At 35.0% G+C, this 22,152-nt stretch overlaps 1 protein-coding gene across 4 annotated transcripts in view; it reads left to right on the top strand.

The window, feature by feature from the left end:
* Positions 1–22,152, top strand: part of LOC114325801 (elongation of very long chain fatty acids protein AAEL008004) — a 258,030-nt gene that overhangs the window by 112,241 nt on the left and 123,637 nt on the right. The window lies entirely within an intron of this gene.

The following is a 22,152-nucleotide window of genomic DNA, read 5'->3' as shown; positions in this document are numbered from 1 at the left end:
CACTAATTAACAAATTTTTTTGTCTTTTTTTCCTCTTCTTTTTTTTTCACGGAGTTATATTACTACGGGCCCTTTTAGGGTTAAGTTTCATTAAGAATGTCGAATCTCTAAGTTATAGATTCTAGACCTAAAAATATTAAGATTGGTCTAAAATCACTTAAATAAAATGTGGCTGGTTACTGAGTTACAGGGTGTTTAATTTAAAAATTAAAAATTATTTTTATCAAGTACTTTCAAACTATTTGACGCATCCTTATCATACTTGTCAGACAGTTTGGGTACTATACAGTCTACTAAATTGTGACAAATAAAAGTTTGTAGCTACTACCAGAGGCGTACGACAGGGAATAGTTAATGGTTGACCCTTTCCAAATTCTACGCCACTGAGGGAATTACTATTTTAGCGAAATTTTTCGATTCTCCAATACTTTATATGTAAATAATATACTCTTTACTGGTAACGATTAAGTCATTAGCTTTCGAGATATTGGACGTTAAAAATGAAACGGCATAGTTATTTTGATTCATTCATTCATTCATTTTAAACTTCCAATATCTCTCAAACTGATGACTTTATCGATACCAATAAAGTTATTTACATACAAAGTATTGGCGAATCGAAAAATTTCGTTAAAATAGTAATTCACTCAGTGGCGTAGAATTTGGGAAGGGTCAATCATTCACTATCCCCTGTCGTACGCCTCTGGCACTAGCTAGAAACGTTTATTAATCACAATTTAGTAGGGTGTATAATAGCCACACTTTCTGCCAAGTATGATAAGGATACGTTAAATAGTTTTAAAGTAATTGGTAACAATAATTTTTAAATTTTTAAATAATAACTCAGTAAGTAGCCACATTTTATTTAAGAGATTTTAGTTAAATCTTAATATTTTTAGGTCTACAATCTAGATCTCATAGACTCAACACTCTTAATAAAATTTAACCCTAAAAGGGCCCGTAGTAATATAACTCCCAAGGAAAAAAAGAAAAAAAAAACGACAAAAAAATTGTGTTAATTAGTAAAAAATTCCACGGCATTTTAAAATACTTAATCCCCGCGACGTTATTAAAAAAACAAATTATAAACAAATTTGTATGATTTTCAAATGCCATTTTAGGGGGGAGTTTAATTGAAATTTGAATGTATCCATACAATTATCGACAATATACATATATATAAATCCCGTTCACAGCGTAATACGCCTTTGGGTTCCCGTTCGCCAAGCCTGTCTATTCTGCCAGTCTTCTTCAGATAGATTTCTTGCTGACATTGCTTTTGAGATTCCTTGGATCCATGTTGTTGGTGGTCGTCCTCGTTTTCTTTTCTCTGGTGGTACCCATTCTAATATCTTTTTGGGTAGTCTTTCTTCCCCCATACGTCTAACATGTCCGTACCATATTAGTTGTTGTTTTTCGATGTCTTCTATAATTGATCTTTGTACTTTCATTTGTCTCCTGATGTCCTCATTTTTCACATGTTCTAATCTAGACTTTCCCGCTGCTCTCCTCCAAAAATCCATTTCAACTGCCAATAGGTTACCTTTAAGTTTTTGTGATAACTGCCACACTTCTGAGCCATAGACGATTACTGGTTTTAATATGGTATTATATATTCGTTTTTTCGTTTCCGGTCTTATATTTTTTTGCCATAATACTGAATTCAACGCACCTATAACTTGTTTTCCTTTGGTTATTCTGTCTTTTATGGCTTCATCACTTCGTCCTGTCTTTGTCAGTTTTACCCCCAAATATGTACATTGGTCACATTTCTTAATAGTTTCATCTTCTAAGTCGAGGTCATCTGGATTATTTTCTCCTCCTACGCAAAGATATTGTGTTTTTTGGACATTTACTTCGAGGCCCCATTTTTTGTACTCTTCCATTAGTTTTCTAGCCATATACTCCAGGTCTTCTTTGTCTTGGGCAATAACTACCTGGTCATCTGCATAGTGCAACGTATATAACGTTTCATCCCCAATAGATAGCCCCATCCCTTTACACTTCTTCTTCCAGTGCCTGAGTGCTTCATCGATATATATGTTGAACAGTATGGGAGATAAACAACAACCTTGCTTAAGTCCTTTTGTTACCTGAAAACCATTAGACACCTCTTTTCCTATTTTAACTTTTGCTATTGTGTTCTTATAAAGCTCTTTAATAGCATCGATTAGTGTAACGCTGATACTGGTTTTCTCCAATACTTTCCACAACTTCGCAACAGGCACGGTGTCATATGCTTTTGTTAAATCGACTAAGAGTAAATGCACTTCTCGAGATCTCAGTGTTCTTTTCTCAAGTATTTGGGATAAGCAGAAAATACTATCTATTGTGGATCGTCCTGCTCTGAATCCGTTTTGTTCTTCTGACTCAAAAGGGCGGTATTCTTCGCATATGCGTTCTTTTATAATTCTTCCATATAATCTGCTAAGCGTACTCGTAACAGTTATACCCCGATAGTTATTGCAATCTTCCTTATTTCCTTTCTTATGGATAGATGTAATCCATCCTTCTTTCCAACTTTGTGGCACTGGTTCTCCATGCAAGTGCCTATTGAAAACTTCTGTTAGAATCTCGAATAGTTTGTTGGTTCCATTTTTTATTAACTCTGCATATATCCCCTCTAGACCAGGAGCACGTCCATTTTTCAGCCGTGATACAGCTTTTTTAGTGTCTTCTACGTTGATTGCTAATGGCTCCCCTTGAATCAGGACTTCATGTTGTTCTATGTTTTTGTATTCCGGTCTTTCTTCTACTAACAGTGTTTTATAGTGTTTTTCCCATTTTTCAGGTTCTATGGAGTGTATGGCTATTTGTTCTGTTTTGTTGGATCTGATGTTTTTTATAAACCTCCAGGATTCTCTTGATTTGCGGCCGCCGATGTACGTATCTAATTCCTGACATTTTCTTTCCCAGCTTTGATTTTTTGACTCTATTACCGTTGATTTAAATTTATTTACCATTTCTCTATATTCTCTTTTATGTTCTTGATCTTTTGTTCCCAGCCATCTGTGATATAATTTTTGCTTTTGTTCTTTCATTTCCTGTAGTTCATCATTCCACCAATTATTTGTCTTTCTGGGTTTATTTTCTCTTATACCTAAGGCTTCTTTGGCGGCTTGATGTATTCCTTTTTTTATTATTCTTTGTAGCTCTTCTGTTGTTTTATGTTTGAATTCCTGTGGTAGTTGTTGCTCTAATCTTTTTTTATACAATTCTCTAGTACTATCGTTGTCTAAACTTGTTAGATTGTACTGCAGTTGTTTAACTTCTACTGAGTGATTTTCGTTTATATTTTGATTTTGTTGGTGTTTACAATTTCCGCTTAGAGGTAGTATCATTAATTAGGACAATATACATAAAAATCAAAATAATGAGATCTTAAGCAGGTGAATATTTCTTTGGCAACAACCGCGTTTTTGCAATTGAAAATATAGTAACATTTAATAAACAACTTCAATATCTCAAAAAATATTAAATATTTTTTGACCAATTTTTTTTTGCTTAATACTGGTAACATAGCGCAACTTAGTCTGTAAAATAAGATATTTTATAGTGCTTATTTAAAACGCTAAAAATAATTATTTGCGAATTTGTTTTTTAAGTTTTATATACAATTATTTAAATAAATAGGGGGTCAAATTTAATTTAGTAAGTTATATGTGAAAGATTAACCCTTCAACTTTGCGGAAAATAATCCTATAGACCTTCATTAGTAATTGAATGGCCTCAGCAGTTAAAAAAGTATTTTTTTTGCAAAAATGACCCCTTTTTAATTATTTAAACAATGATCCCCTTGTATGATTTGGATACTTTTTTGAAAATATCTTTTGTACCCACCTAAACTTTGATATAAAATTTGTTTTAACCTGTACGAATTTACATTTTGACTTTTTTTTATTTTATTAGGCTATTAATTTTAAATTAAAATACAAAGAAAATAAACGATGAAAATTCTGAAAATATATATTTATATAAAAGACTGTTCTGTTTCCTTTCTATTGTATATCCGGTCGTATACACCACTTTCCGAATCATTGGTGATTGATTTTTGTATAAATGTTCGGTTGTTTACCCCTTACCATGTTTCTGTTTACCCCTATACAATATCTCTCGAAATTTATTTGTTTGAGTAATGCGTAATTCAGTGTTTGTTAGCTATTAATATCTATTTTCCTCTTTTAGCCCATTCGTTACCTTGCACCTTGTCAATATTTTACTCATAATCTCTTACCCAACTGGTACCCAACTATTACTGCAGCCTTTGTCTCGATATTTCTTGTTTCGTTGCTTTGTTCGTTTAGCGTTGTTTCACGTTTTCTCTTTACTTTTATTCGTGTACGCATATTTTGACACCTAAAAAATGTTTCCTAGTATTTTTCTTTCTAATAGTGTTAATCCCGTTTTAGGATTGTTTCAAAAACATATATATCCACCATTGGTTGATAATAATATGTAAGTTTATTCCATTATTTTTTAACCCATTTTATATGGTAAAATAGGTCTTCTTCTAATATCCTTTTGCTATTTTTCATGACAAGCAGATGCTCTTCGTTTTCTTTCGTGTGTATTAGTTCGGAAAAAGGAAAATATATATGTACTTATATTAAAAAATATACCTTTTGTCAATTTATGTATTTTCTATTATTGAAACATATTTCGTTATCTGATGTACATGGTTATTCACTATATTTTTACCCCCCCACCCCTATTAACTGCTTTATGTACAGAATTAAAAAAAATTAAAATACAAAAGTTATTCGATTTCTAAATTATGATTTTTTGACATATATATCATACTAGTGACGTCATCTATCTGGGCGTGATGACGTAATCGACAATTTTTTAATAAGAATAGGGGTCGTGTGCTAGCTAATTTGAAAGGTTATTCAATTCCCTATTCAGTAATATAAACATTAACATGATTATTTATACAGGGTGTCTAAAACTTTTTTTTAAATTAAATTAATTGACACAAAAGAAGACTGTAGGTATGTAATTTATTTATTTCAAAATATATTCTACTGCTATCAGAAAACAGAAATAAATGTTTGTTGAACAAATAAACATTACTTTTCACTTAAATTCAATGTTCAAGCTACCACCAGTGGTGTCATGGCAAAATTAGCAGTGCCGGAACGCACTGCTAATTTTTGTTTACAAAACCTAAATTCTCTATTTATTTCTTTTTCTTTTCTTAACCAGTGTGGGAACGGCGTTCCCACGCGTTCCCACACCATGACACCACTGGCTACCACCCATCTGCCTCTTGGCAGTTTGAACATTTAAGTTAAGCAAAAAAGCAATGTTTATTTGTGCAATAAACTTTTATTTCTGTTTTCTAACAGCAGTAGAAGATACTTTGAATTAAATAAATTGCATACATTCTTCTTTTTGTGTCAGTTAATTTAATTAAAAAAAATTTTGGACACCCTGTATAAATAATTATCTTAATGTTTATATTATGGGATAGAGAATTGAATAACCTTTCAAATGAGCTAGCACACTAGACCTATTCTTATTTAAAAAGAATAGTCGATTACGTCATCACGCTCAGATGGGTGACGTCACTAGTATGATATATATGTCAAAAAATCATAATTTAAAAATCGAATAACTTTTGTATTTTACATTTTTTTTCTATTTCTGTAAATAAAGCAGTTTACAGGGGGTCAAAATATAGTGAAATAACCTTGTAAGTACATACCTTTTCAAGTTTCATACAATAACATTCTTTCACAAATTTCACGTAAGACGGAAACTATAAGTATTTCCGGTGCAACGATCCTATCTTTGTTGCAGTGCGATAAACCTGGAATATGAACCCTAGTAACAATCGCATTATCATGTTTTTATTGCAGGGCTAGGAATTTTACTGATAAAAAAATTCTATTGACTGCAAATGTTGTTCAGTCGTTACTTGTCTATAGCGAAAGTCTGAAAAAATTGTTTTAAATATAATAATTACCTACTCGGTTTGGTTTATTATCATTTTTTTAATTTTTGGTATGTGTAATCTGAATATTATTTACCAAACACTGTTAGATTAAAACCAGGTATACATGTTTTTAATGTATGTAGTTACAACAACTTACTGTTTACTAATATTTAGGTAGTTTAATTTAATCCGTTCAAGGATTAATGGTCAAAGACTGAAATTTTTCCATTGTTTATTTATTTCATACATTTTAATATTATTCTGCTAATTACATTTTTTTAATATGTATTTTAACTAGCTATAAACAAAAGAAACCATGATTACAGTGATCGAAATATAATATGTAGCTCTTCTTCTTCTTACATTAGACCTTAGACTAGCACTAGACCATTATTTTCCGATCGTTCTGCTGAGTCGTATTTCTGACGTTGATTGCCATCTATCTCGTCATCTGTTAAAGGGTCATCCTGGTGGTCTTAAATCTCTTGCAATTCGAGCTAGTCTCTAAATATTTATTCGTCTAACATGCTGGTTGCATTCTCGTCTTCTCTTTCCTATCTGGTCTCGTTTTTCCTATCGTAAAATATTTTGTATTTTACTGCGATCTGGTATTTTGGTATTCTACCACTTAATAGGAAAAGGGAAGACGACAACAAGGAAATTATTTGATAAAGAATGCCAAGAAAAACTAAAATACAAACAGAAAAAGGAAACAATGCGTTTCAACAAAAAAACCAAAGAAAGTAGAAAAATGAAACTATACATCACAACGAGAAACAAGAAAACTAATTATAGAGAAAAAAGGAAATATGAACAACAGCAATATGAAGAAATGGAAAAAAATAGACGAACAGTCAAAAGAGGGGCTTCAGACTGTACTCAGGACTAGGCTAGACTGTACTAAGGAACAATGTTGAACTGATATTCAACGAAGAGGAGCTGTTCCACATGGGAGAAATATTTCAAACATTTACTAAACATATATACATCAAGAGGAGAGTAAAGTAAAGTTCGTGTAACCTTCTGGCTAAGGTCTAGGTTAGGTTTTCAGGTCGCACAAGCGCCCCTAACATGACTTAACGACAACTTACGTAGCCAGGACCGACGGCTTTACGTGCCCTCCGATTCACGGTGGCGGCTTAATTAAATTAGAAATTGAAAAATGTGTCAGTGCCAGGATTCGAACCCGGGCCTTCCAGCTTGTTAAGCCAGTAACATAGCCACTCCGCTGCGGTCGCCACATCAAGAGGAAGAACATTGAGAGGATATACCTACCTTGGGGTAGAAAGATGGCAAGCAATTAACAAATTGAAGAACGCAGAAATTCCAGGCTTCGACAATCGGCCGGGCCGTAACTACCATAGGGGCAACCGGGGCTGTGCCCCGGGGCCCCAGGTGCCCCCTTTTGGTTGGCCGTGCATAAATTTTAACGAGGAAAATAAAAATATGTACTTATTTTAAAAGCCGATTCCAACGAAATATTTTTAAATACCCGCAATTTTAAAAGACCTCAACATAAAATTTTAATTTTTCAGTGGGGAAATTATTCTTTTTGACTAAAATGCAATTGGAACAGAACAGGGGCCCCTGAGACCTGAGCCAAGCTGGGGCCCCCGAGACCTTAACATAAAAATTTAAATTATTACTTAGGAAATTAGTTATTTCGGCGTAATAAAACCATTTATTTTTTGTTCATAATTTATTATCTTCTTGTTGTGATTTTATCATTTGAAACAATTGTTCAAACCTTGCTGATTCTTGTTTGTTTCTAGTTTCCATCTTTATTTCGCTCTTACTGTACGGATAGACGATAATTATCTATTATGTTTAAAGTATAACATTTAAAATGTTCCCTTTTATGAAAACAGAATAGACGTTATATTGATGGAAATTGCAGAATTATTTAGCTTAAAATAAGTTGATTACAAAATTTTTTTGTGTTGGTCAACTAAAATAACCATATGTAGGTACAAGAAACTTCAATCATGGAATGCATTAAAATGCGTCTTCAAGGGTTTAAATATCAACATTTTTCCGGACCCCCCTTCCGCTGGGGGAGAACCTACTAGATCCGCCGGTAGGGGCCCCCAGATCACGTTTGCCCCGGGCCCCCCAACATCGTACTTAAGGCCCTGACAATCGGACGAATTTCATAAGTACAAAGCAAAAACTTTACATAGCAAGTTATACAAAACACTTTATTGAATGAAGAGAAAATATGTACCAACAAAATAGCACAAAAGTGTAATAATCCCTATTTATAAAGAAGGAGACAAGACCAAGGGTACACGACAATTAGACCGAAATCATTAGACCGAACGCAGTATACCGAACTCATTGGGCCGAAAAGCACTTTACCGAAACCTCACTAGACCGAACAGCATTAGACCGAAATGGGACATAAATTACAAAAGATTGCAGTAAATTATGCTTAAGATTTTGTATATCTGTCTTTTTTTATTGTATTTTTTGTATTATTTTATATACAGATAGACTGTAAATTTTTACTCTGTGCAGTCTGATATGAAATAATTTTCATGCGTTAAACAAAACCTCTAAACTATTTTTAGTATTTATATTTTAGTATTGTACATAATAAATAACAAATAAACCAAAAACAAAAAAATAAACAAAAAACAAAGCAAAAAACAACCTTCAAATTCGCCAGTATTTTGTGCTGCCAGTCATAAGCCTGGATAAAGGATGAAGGGAGGTTGATATTACTCTTGCCCAGATTACAATCCTGTTTGAGCACCCTGTACTATGTACCTAATGCTTTTCGGTCTCCTGCTTTTCGATGTCCTACTGTTCGGTCTAGTGAGGTTTCGGTAAAGTGGTTTTCGGTCTAATGAGTTCGGTCTACTGCTTTCCGTCTAATGATTTCGGCCTCTTTACAGTACACCAAGACCAAGTGCTGTAATTATAGAGGCATCTCCCTACTTAATAGGGCGCGCGGCGTACAAAATTTTCTAAAACATCCTGTTAAGCCAACACCTCTTGTAGAAAATGTGATGCAACCATTTTACATTCTGATCTTCTAGTGACTCTATGGTTAGTTTTCAGAGTGTTTGGGTAGTGAACATTGCCATGATGATTACCAACATCCAGAATGATCACGTCTAACCACAAGACGAATCACGTGTTAAAGCAAATTTTCTGGACAAAATATTAATTTTTATATAACCCAATCAATATTGTACGTCTATATTTATGTTCGTTATAAGACCCTGGAAACGTTAAGGTGCATATAGATATGCGAGCCGCGCACTTTGCGCCGTGTGTTCGACGCGCGTTTCTGGCGCCGACAGAAGTTGGATCGTGGTGCGCTGTGTGTCCCTTGAAAACATGTCGGCGGTATACTGCGAAAACCAGGTAAATGACAAATTTTAAAATATTGAGTTAAGTGTACCAAAATTCTGTACATACAGGTGTACACAAAAGTGTACATACAGGTAAAACTCAATAAATGATACAATTTACCATTCAGCAGATAATTTATATAATAAACAAATAAGTTACACCTAACCAACTTTTCATTTTCAAATAAAACAATATATCGCTACTTACTTCCATAAAATCAAAGTTCTGTTGCATGTAAAACCAACTAAGCGCACATATATATTTGCCGGAAAACAATATATTTCTACTGCTGTATAAACTACCATATTCAGTAAAAAGCTGATAAGTGTCTTTAATACAGTGTGATTTATTTTGATTTACAGGTAAAACTAGGTAAGTGATCGCACCTTGATCTTAAATTTAGGTTTAATCAGCTAGGTCTCTTCACTTTTTCAAACTAATGATATAATGTTATTTCTGATATATGCATCTTTCATTAGCATATCGAATATCAAACACAACTGGTCCGCCTAATTCAAAATAAAGCAATAAACTTTAAAAACGTTTTTTCTCGATTTCGGTATTTCTACATTTACCTGGTTTTCGCAGTATACCGACGATGTACTAATCTAACGAACGCGCCACAAACGCGCAGCGTACACAATGCGCGAAGTGCGCGGCGCGCTTATCTATACATACCTTTAGATTAAAAGAGTCACTGAGACCCGGGACGGGAGACATTGTATTAATCTTATTTATTTATACACACATGATAATATCTCTAATCGATTTTTAACACACTTGAAATATTAGAAATATCGTGTATAAAAATAGTAATCTCAAATTTCGCAGACATTTTGACCTATATTTTGAGTATCTCCGCCGCCGCTGTGAATAATCAAAACAAAAGCTCTGTTTGTTATTACGCAACATCATAGATCAGGTGCAATAAAACTCTCGCTTTCTCTCTTCACGGGGTTTTATTGGAATGCACAGTGGTGGAGTGGAGATTTTGACTTTTATTATCTCACATAATTGTCAGGATAAATTATTAACCTCAAAATTACAAGATAAAATTGGTGAAACGATTTTCACAAGGGACCACCGGCGACTCGGAAATATTTTACAAATTAAAATTTAAATATTTTTTTAATCTTATTTCACAATATATGAAATTATTCCATTTTTAGTCACAAAAAGTATCGTTCGATAATAATTAACAACGCTAATATACAGGGTGTCCCCGAAAATATTGCGTTCCTTTAAGGTATGGATATAATACACAATTTAGAACAAAAAAGTCCTATAACATTTTTTTCTAAAGTTAACCGTTTCCAAGAAAAAATTACATTGTTCTCCATATAAATGAATTTTTATCCCGTGGTATCGGTTATCGGTATCCCGAAATAACCAAAGTACGTGCCTCCTAGCGGCGGGATACGGGCAACAATACATTGGCTTATAGGGCAGTCCTTACAGTAGGGATCCTGGCCTATACAGAAAAATGCAGGCGGGTGTGGGGTAATACTGCACTTTGGTTGCATTGGTGGTGTATTGGCTAAACGTGCAGGGCAGGGTATGGTGCTGATAGAAGAGGCATTCAGGCATCAAATATTCAAACAAAATCTTTTCAGGCCATAATAATGAAAAGACCTTCTCCAAACGCAATAAAAACTTATACTGAAATGATGGCATCTCCTGAGGTAAAATGTTCCGGAAGTAAAATGAGCCTCCATTCGGATCTCCGGGTGAGGACTATCTCAGGGGGAACACCATTGCAGGTTAGAAAAATCAGGATAGGGTCTTGGAATCTTGGTAGTCTTACAGGTAAGAGTCTGGAGTTAGTGGATGCGCTCAAACGAAGAAGAGTTCAAATTGCTTGTATTCAAGAAACTAGGTGGAATGGACAAAGGGCGAAAGAACTAGGTGATGGATATAAATTGTGGTATGTAGGGAGTAGTAACACTAGAAATGGAGTTGGTATAATTGCTGATAGTGAAATGAAAGATAACGTAGTAGAAGTTGTAAGAACGAGTGATAGAATGATGTCAGTGAAATTTGTAATTGATAAAGTGGTATTGAATGTTGTGTGTGTGTATGCTCCTCAAACAGGTCTGGGTGAGAATGAAAGAAGAGCTTTCTACGACCAATTAGGAGACGTACTGAGTGATATTCCAGCAGAGGAGAAAGTTATAATAGGAGGTGATTTCAATGCACATGTGGGCCAAGCCAAGATAGGATATGAAACAATACATGGGGGATTAGGCTTTGGAACTAGAAATGAAGCTGGAGATGACATGCAACAGCATTGGATATGGCGATTGTTAACACATTCTTTAAAAAGAGAGAAACTCAACTTATTACCTACAAAAGTGGACAACATCAATCCCAAATAGACTACTTCATGATAAGGAAAGAAGACATACGTGAATGCAAGGACTGCAAGGTAATAGTTAGTGAGACAGTAAGCCAACAACATAAGCTGCTTGTTCTGGACATCGAAGTAAAAAGCGAAACTAAACAAAAATATCGGAGAGGACCACAAAAAATCAAGTGGTGGCTGCTGAAAGATGAGAAAGAAGGTCTATTCAGGAGAAGAATAGTAGAAAAAATATGTTGGAACATGAAAGGAAGCCCTAATACAATTTGGAGAAAAATGGCCAGTAGTATTAGAGAGACTGCTATTGAAATACTTGGGAAAACGTCTGGAAAAAAGTTTGAGGATAAAGAGACTTGGTGGTGGTCAAACGAAGTACAAGGAAAAATAAAAGAGAAGAGAAAATTATATAAAAAGTGGCAAGAAACCAGATCCGACACAGTTCTTCAAAACTATATGGTGGCGAAAAAGGAAGCGAAAGTAGCAGTAGCAAAAGCCAAAGCAGAAGCGTATTCAAACCTATACGATCAACTTGATACCAGGGAAGGCGAAACGAAGATATATAAAATCGCCAAACAGAGAGCAAAGAAAACAAAAGATTTTAATCAGATTAGATGTATCCGGGATGAAAATAATAAAATACTAGTTCACGAAAGGGATGTCAAAAAGAGATGGAGAAAGTACTTCGACAGCTTATTAAATGAAGAATTTGACAGACAGCCTGTAGAGTCAACGGAGACAGTAGCAGCAATGGTCACCAAAATAACCAACGAGGAAGTGGCTCAAGCGCTTCAAAAAATAAAGAAAGGAAAAGCGGTAGGACCAGATGATATTCCTGGGGAAGTATGGAGAGCATTGGGAGAGACAGGAACAAGGTGGCTAGCAGGTCTATTTAATAGAATTATGGAAGTCGGACAAATGCCAGACGAATGGAGAAGCAGTATACTGGTACCTGTTTACAAAAACAAGGGAGATATACAACAATGTACAAACTACAGGGCTATAAAACTGCTTAGCCACACCATGAAAATATGGGAAAAAGTAATTGACAGACGGATACGTGAAGAGACCGAAATATCCGAGAATCAATTTGGCTTTATGCAGGGTAGATCAACAACAGATGCAATTTTCATTATAAGGCAGTTGATGGAAAAATACAGGAGTAAAGAAACAAACGCTCATATGGTATTCATTGATCTTGAGAAAGCATATGATAGAGTTCCTCGAGAGATTCTGTGGTGGGCACTCAATAAGAAAGGAGTCCCTGGTGAATATGTAAAGATTGTGAGGGATATGTATGAGGAAGCAACAACTAGTGTTAGGACAGGTGTGGGAGAGACTGATAAATTTCATGTGAAAGTAGGATTGCACCAAGGCTCTGTGCTTAGTCCGTATTTATTCTCATTAGTTATGGACCAGATAACAGCGAAACTACAGGGTAACATTCCATGGTGCTTAATGTATGCTGATGATGTCGTGTTAGTAGGAAATAGTGAAAGAGACTTAGAACAAAAACTGGAACAGTGGAGACAAGCTCTGGAGGAAAAAGGTTTAAAACTTAGTAGGACAAAAACAGAGTATTTGGAATGTTCATTTAAAGATGGAGCTACTACAAATAAAATGGTATCTTTGGATGGTGAAATGATTGTGAAAAGCAATAGTTTTAAGTACCTAGGATCGGTATTACAGAGTAATGGAGAAATAGATGGAGATGCATGCAGTAGAATTAGGGCTGGATGGATGAAGTGGAAAGAAGCGAGTGGTGTGTTGTGTGATAGAAAAATTCCAATGAAGCTGAAGGGAAAATTCTATAAAACAGCCATAAGACCGGCTATGATGTACGGAACTGAATGTTGGGCAGTGAAAAAGAAAGAGGAACAACGAATGCATGTGGCGGAAATGAGAATGCTTAGATGGATGAGTGGAGTGACAAAGAAGGATAAAATTAGAAATGAGTATATTAGGGGAAGTCTAGGTGTGGCACCAATTGATGCCAAAATGAGAGAGCATAGGTTAAGATGGTTTGGTCATGTTCAACGTCGAGACGTTAATCACCCAATACGAAGAATAGCTGAAGTGCAGATTCCTGGAAGGAGTAGGAGAGGAAGACCTGGGGGGAGGCGATAAGGCAGGACTTTTTGTTAAAGGGTATTAACATTGATATGACCCAAGATAGAATTGTGTGGAGAAATGCAATTAGGGAAGCCGACCCCGCATAGGGATAAGGCAAAGAGAATGATGATGATGATGATAAATGAATTTTTATTTTCATAAATTTAAATGACATGGCAACGTGGCGTAGAAGAACTTGTGACTGTTGAAAATTTAACCTAATGGAATCCCTTGTTTATTAACTATTTGAGGTGTGATTTTTGGGGTTGTTGACATCGGTAGGCACCTACCTGCAAAATAATTATTTCTTGTTTTAATAATGTGGCATTTTTGCTAGTATCTAAATTAATTAAGGTTTTATAATTAGGGCTCGAAATTTTACATAAATTATAACTTTCACTTAAGTAACTATGGTTTAATTCCTAAAATGTAAATGCACCTAGGAAAAATTATTTGTACCTACGTAATGTTTTTCTGAAATCTATTGAAATATAGAATAATTTTAAACGTGGTATCCAGAAGATTTTTTACATCTCTGGGGCTCTGTGCGTCTTGACGAAACCACATTTCACGTCGTGTTTGCAAAGGCACTCCAAGAATGCCCATTCTGTATCCTTTACAAAGTAATGGATATAATATTTGTTTAATACCCAATACACCTACTTGTTAAGAAATAAGAAATACCCGTTCTTTTTGTACAGAATAAAACTAGATAACCAATTATGCCAAATATTCAATGTCAATAACATAAACAAACGAAATTCTTGGTTTGTTTGATGTCAGGGGACGACCACGGAGAAGGTGAAAAAATGTAAACACTAGACCCCTGAAGAAGGTTTGGTTGATATTTACATTATTTTACCTACCAGATACAACTACTGACCTACAAACCTACCATTGTAACTGTCTTTGAATTACACGTTGTTGCCAGACTTCAGTTTGCATATCAAAATGTATTTTCGTTTTTTGGTCAAACGGCTGAATTTGGAAAAAAATGGTATAAGACTTTTTTGATCTACATTGTGCCTTCTACCTATTGCAGTCACACTCAATACCTAATTCAGTAGTCGCCTTGAGTCACTCATTTCCTTATACGGTCAACAGCATGGGACAGAGTCGATACGGGTAGACTGGTGGTGCGGTGATGATATACAGTGTGTCAATTTTAAAACTTACAATGGCTATATCTCACGAACAAAAGCTGAAAATGAAAAATGCTTGAAACCGTTTCTAGGATAGTAAGGGGGAACTAAAATGACATGAAAGAGAACTCACCCCCATCAACCCCCTAGGCCCCACCCACCACAACCAAAAAAGTTTAAATTGCAAACCCCTACTTGTGATACATCATTGAAAAGGCTATAAAAAATGTTATCCAATGGTATAAATAATAGTTATACAGGGTGAAGCAATAATTGTGAAACATTGGCTTAAATGAAAAATTTAATGAGGTTTTGTTGAACTACAAATTTGATAAAAATGTCAATTAAGTAAATGTTCAAAGTGGGTTCCGTTGTTTTGTAAACAATAATACAATCTATTTTCAAATTCTGCACGAAATTTGACAAATGTTTTTCTAGTAATAGGGCGAAATGCTTGAGTAATTATTTCTCGCAATTTCTCAAGTGACGCAAGTTAAGTTTTATAAACAACTGATTTAAGGCAAAAATTGCAAATTAAGTTTTAATTAACAAAAAAAGTACGAGCGGACGCTTACCATTTAAAATAATAGTCCGGGAGATAGCAATACAAATAAAAAAGTCATAGTAAGCCAGCTGATATTAACACCCTGTATAATTATTATTTATACCATTGGATAGTAGTTTTTATAGTAGAATAGTATATTACTTTTTTCTAAGGGGTTACCCTAAATCAGTTGTTTATAAAACTCACCTTGCTTCACTTGGGGAATTGCGAGAAAGAATTACTCAAGCATGTCGCCCTATTACTAGAACATTTACTAAATTTCGTGCAGAATTTGAAAATAGGTTGTATTATTGTTTACCAAACAACGGAATTCATATTAAATATTTACTTAATTGACATTTTTAATAAATTTGTAATTCAACAAAACCTTATTAAAATTTTCATTTAAGCCAAAGTTTCACAATTATTGCTTCACCCTGTATAATTATTATTTATACCATTGAATAGAATTTTTTATAGCCCTTTCAATGATGTATCACAAGTAGGGGTTTGCAATTTAAACTTTTTTGGTTGTGATGGGTGGGGCCTAGGGGGTTGATGGGGGTGAGTTCTCTTTCATGTCATTTTAGTTCCCCCTTACTATCCTAGAAACGGTTTCAAGCATTTTTCGATATCAGCTTTTGTTCGTAAGATATAGCCATTGTAAGTTTTAAAATTGACACACTGTATAAGTACAGCGGAAGGAGATAGATATTTTGAATTGGTATCCTAAGTTCGTGGCGAAAAGTATTATAAGTTGGTGTGTGATTAATTTTGACCATTGTGAACGAGTTTAAGTATTAAAATAAATATATTTTCGTAAATACTTGTTTAAATATTTTAATAGACGATACTATACCTTTAGGGACACACTATTTTCGGGGACACCCTGTTGTATAGAGTGGGTCAAAAAATATATGAGTGAGTAAAATCTATGTACTTTTATCTGATGCACGGATAATGGAACTGTTCATGTGTTTTCTTTAATCATTACATTCTACGTAAGAGGTCTTCCAAAAGGAAAATAGCTTCTGGAATATATTGTCACCTTGTTAAACTCCTCGTTCTATGTATCTGTATTTTATTTATTCCTGTTGTTTGATGTATATTTTTCATTATCTGAGAGATAAAATTGATTATCATGTGAGATAAAAGTGATATAGGATTGTAATTTCTATTAAAAGATTTTCACACTTGTAGAACTTGTATATCCAGATCTATTAATTCTATTTGGTGCTTTTATTATTTATTAATGTAATCTCAATTGCCACGTGGTTTTATTTGTTATCTTCCTCATGTGCATTGCATTAATTTTACCGGTGTTGAATTAAAAACAAAGTGTTACTTCCTCATATTTATGAATGCATTGTTTTTGCAGTATGTTTCAATGTTTATGTCCTTGCTTTATTTATCAGTGCACAATTGAAAATAAGATTTTAGCAAAATTATAAAATTCCATTACTTAATAATTTTGAATGCACAAGGTTGGTTATTATTACTGCAAACTGATCTTTATACTTAGCAGTTCTTATGTTAATAATGTTTAGAAATACTTTATCTCTTCCCACCATTCGTGACACACTTTCATTCGTTCTGCGTCCAATCCATAATATCTTCAGCGTTCTTCGGAATAGACACTCGAAGGTTTTCAATTGACTCATACTATTTATTCTTAGTATCCATGTTTCGACTCCAGGCAGTGATATGAAACAAATATTAGGAATGAATTCCATATTTAACCCTCCAGTGGTAGTGGGGGCTGTTGTAGCGACGTTGTTCCTCTATTAAAAAGGGCTAAGATCCATCAAAGGTATCACACTCAGAGATAGAATACGAAACAAATACACTTTGAGAGAGCTAGGCGTTCAAGACGTAGTGAGATGGACAAGAGCACGACGACGCATGTGGAGAGACCACGTAGATCGGATGGACCATGAACGTATGGCAAAATGGGCGAAGACACACAAGCCCAACACCAAGCGACCCATAGGAAAACTCAAAAAACGATGGTACGAGAGCTGGAGCTTTGGATTACAGCAGAGACTGTAACATAATAAAACAGGACATAGTCATATTAAAAGAAGAAAAATAAGTATAGGTTAGCTTAGGTTCGATATGAGTGGGCATTTAAGCAGCTTTCCATGCGACCTAAGAGATCTATTGTGGCTTATCCCTAGGTTAATGTTGTCCCTTCATCCCAGTCTTTTTGAAAAATTGTAGGGCTTGAGTTAAAGATGCCCAAGTGTATTAAGCCTTATCCTATCTAATCCTGGGCAGTTGCAAAGAACGTGTTCAGCCCTCTCGTCATCTGTCAGTGCGATCTTTTTATGTGCCCCTTGATGCGACAATGTCCTCTTAGGAGACCTACGGTAATTCTTATAGATCATTCCTATTCATATCTGGTAAATGTTTGGACCCCAGGAGCAACCAACAATACACCATTAGAGCCTCTATAAATTCAAGAAGTACGGGATGCAATAAAACACCTAAAAAATAATAAATCTCCAGGAAGTGATGGTATATCCGCGGAACTTATTAAATATGGAGGTGCTATTCTGACTAATCAAATATGTATATAAAATAACACTGAGAGCCTGGAATGAGGAACAAATCCCGGAGGAGTGGTGTGTTGGAATCGTTTGCCCGCTACACAAAAAGGGTGATCAATTGGAATGTGGAAACTATAGGGGAATAACCCTCCTTAATACAGCTTACAAAATATTTTCGAGTATCTTATATGGTCGCCTAAGTGCACATTCAGAGAAGCTTCTTGGAGAATATCAAAGTGGTTTTAAGGCTGGTCGATCAACAACAGACCAGATCTTTGTACTAAGGCAAATACTGGAAAAAACCAATGAATTCAATATCGACACATACCATCTTTTCGTATAGATTTTAAATTGGCCTATGATAGTGTCCTAAGAAATAAATTGTATGAAACCATGGATGAATTCCACATCCCTGATAAACTGATAAGATTGGTTAAGGCTGCAATGCGTAAAGTTATTTGCAAAGTCGAAATACAGGGCAAACAATCACAGGCGTTTGAAACGAATGTTGGGCTGCGACAGGGAGATGCGCTGGCGTGTCTCCTCTTCAACATAGCTCTGGAAAAGGCGGTCAGAGATGCCCGAATAGGCAACAGAGGAAATATTTTTAATAAATCATCCCACATTTTGGCATATGCAGATGACGTGGACTTAGTTGCCCGCACAACACGCAAACTAGAAAAAATGTATACCACCTTATCAAATGCCTCAAAAACTAAGATGATGGCATCAACACCCAACAATAGAGCCAGAAACATCGGTCACCAATTCACTGTTGATAACTCTACCTTTGAAGTGGTGGACAAATTCACATACTCTCCCTGATCATTAAGGAGAACGTCATGACGAAAGAAATCAAGAGAAGGATAATCCTAATGAACAAATGCTATTTTGGACTGAGTAGACATATGAGAAGCAGAAACTTATGCCAAAAAACAAAAATAACCATATACAAAACCCTTATACAACCAGTGTTGACATATGGATCGGAGACATGGACCATCTCCAAGGCAGATGAAAACCTTCTGCTTATATTTGAACGAAGGATCCTGAGAGCAATATTTGGTGGCATCTGTGAAAATGGTATTTGAAGGAGGAGGTACAAATACGAAGTTTACCACAGATACAAACATATATTTGGTGGTAAAGACGTATAGTATCTCTTATAAGAATAGGAAGACTAAGATGGGCAGGACATCTAGCAAGATCACAGCATAACAACCCTCCTAGAAGAATCCTTGTCACAACCTGGGGGAAGTAGAAATAGGGGTAGGCCAAAACTTGATGGAAGGATGGCGTAGATGAGGATGGGAGAAAAATAGGCGCGGCAAACTGGCAACGGTTGGCAATGGATAGGACTCACTGGCGTAATAGACTTAAGAAGTTCGAGGCTCTTTCATAGGGCTGTAGCACCATTGATGATGATGAAATGTTTGGACCTCCTCTTGGAAGGTTATTCTATAAAAGCCTCCGAATGTTTGAGACCCATTTGTTTGATTACCTAGCTTTGACTAAGGTTTAGCCTTGATCTCCCTCCGTATAATCCAGTTCCTTCATCAGTTTTAGAACCATCACTATACCAGTAATGATCTGTCGTTATGAGATTCGTTTTATTGGACCCTCATTTGCCCCTTCCTGGAAAAAGGACAGTAGATAAATGGCTTTTCGAAATCATATTTAGGTTGCATTGCATCTGGTACCATTTGCAACTCTGAGAGATTTTTAATTCTCTCAAGATTTGATCTCGGTATCCATTTGTTCTGCTTCCTGGCGTCTTATTCGCCTTCTGTAAGCTCCTACCTATGCTTTCTTCTCCATGGATAAATTAAGCACGAAACCTACCTTCCAATTTTCCGTAGCCAGATGAATCTGTGTTCACTTTTCGCATTCGATTCGAGAAAGTGTCAGGAAAGTTTGAGAACACAATTCATGGTGGTAAAATGGAAATCAAAAAGCCACTTACTTTGTTTTTGTATAAACTTCATTGAAGCTTCATGTGTCAATAAATGGTGCCTATTTTTTCTCATATTGTGCATTACGTTAAAAATACTATAAAATTCATTATCATTTTAAAATTATTGCACGCAACACATGGTATTTTTATATAATTAATTATCTTGAAGACGGTACCACAGACTGACGTTACCACTCCTATCGTTACCAGCAAAAGATTAATGTAAAATGCACCGAACAGTTCAATCTGGTAATCACGCTTCGAACAATTACTTAATATAATTATGATTATAGATTATGTAGTACCTACGCACATGGTACCTGAATCATACGAGGTAAAAGTACTCGTTCATTGGTTCTCTGTGTTGGCCAATCAGTGGAAATACCTAAGCTGAAAATAGTAATTATTTATCGAAAAATGTTACGAAAATCCAACGCTACATTTACTTGGTACGTTTAGTCATTATTAATTAAATATTTCGAAGAAAGTGTTTCGAATATCGTATCTCCTTCAAGTATTTGTAAGGAACCTTGAGGGATTTTGAGAATTAAATTTCTTTCATGATACATAAATGGTACATAATATTGCTTAATAATCCTTAAGCTTTTTTGTACGTTGTGTATATTAATAATTGTGATCTATTAGATCTCTATAAAGGATGGGCCAAATAAAAGAGTCGGGGGGAGCACCGACGTATCCACTATGAAGAGCAGCTACACGGAACACCAACCTAATGGATACGTACCCTTATGGATACGTACCTTTAAGGATACGTACCTACCTTATGGATACGTACCGTGAGTGTGAGATACGTTTTAAATTTCTTCGAATTTTGAACGTAAAATTCCTATTTTAAATTGAATGATCATAAACCTATAATACTGATCAATAGTTTTTAGCTAAAGTCTAAGAAGTTTAGATGCTGGTTATCTATTGTTTCATTAGGTTTAAAACCTACGAAAAATAAGTCATAAAACATATTTTACAGCGTCACAATAACGGTGCAGTGACCAAATTGAATTATTGAGTTTGGTGAACTTCATACATAAAAGATTGAAATTATCGATTGTTTAATAACAACAGTGCATTTTAAGAATCACGGAAGGTCAATGGCATTACCTACTGTATTATTTGAAATTACATTATTCGTAGTACCGTTTTCTTTATTAGTATATAAACATAAAAAAGTTTTTCTTTTTTGTTGCTGTTTATAGTGAACAAACAAAGAAAGAAAGAAAGAGGGAGGGAAAGAGAGGGAGTTGCCTGCAATTTAAAACAGAAATAGAAATGAAATGTAAAATAAAAAATTGGAAAAAGGGAAAAACAAAAAAGTAAAGAAGTAAAACACAAATTAAAAAAGAGGAAGAAAAGTGACAATCGTAAGAAAAAGTAGAAATACTCCATGAAGGGATTGATTAAAAAAGGAAAAGAATGTATATATGCATTTACAGTGCATAAAATGCATTCAAAAGTGCATGAAAGTGTCAAAGTCGGCATATTAAGGGCTAAATTTTGTTACTCCGGGGTTTTTGGGGTCGCTGAAAATGAATACCTCATAGAACGGACCTCCTGAGCACCTGATGCGCAAGGCCACTGCTAAGGCATGTCATTTTCTGGAGTTTCGAGGCTTTCGGCACTAAATTGATTCAAACAGATTACTTGGGGGTTGTTTGAGGTTGCTGAACACGAGTAAGTTATCAGAACTTATCCCCGGAGTACCTGGTGCCCAGAGTTACAGCCAAGGTACGTCATCTTCTGGAGTTTCAAGGGCTTTTGGGACTAAATTGATATAAACAGATTACTCGAGGATTTTGGGGGTTGCTAAACATGAATATAACATCAGAACCGACCTTAAATTGATTGGTGACTGATATGAACGTCATCTTCTGGAAATTTGAGACTTTTCGACACTAAATTGATGCAAACAGAGTACTAGGCGGTTTTCAGGAACCCCAAAAACCTCCGAGTAATTTGTTTACATCAATTTAGTGCCGAAATCCCTCGAAACTCCAAAAGTTTCATGTTAAGCGACCCCAAAAACCCCTGAGTAACAAAATCTGGCTCTTAATGTAGTTAATTTATTAAATTATTTGTTTATGCACTTTTGGATGCATTTTATTTACTGTAAATGCAATTAAGCATTTACACCCATTTTCCTATTGTAGACTTTTTTCCTGATGCCATCCTGAACACAATG

This window comes from Diabrotica virgifera, chromosome 2, assembly GCF_917563875.1.
Source record: "Diabrotica virgifera virgifera chromosome 2, PGI_DIABVI_V3a".
Taxonomy (NCBI): domain Eukaryota; kingdom Metazoa; phylum Arthropoda; class Insecta; order Coleoptera; family Chrysomelidae; genus Diabrotica; species Diabrotica virgifera.
The sequence above is the reverse complement of the archived record's forward strand: the minus strand, read 5'-3'. Positions and strand labels throughout refer to the sequence as shown.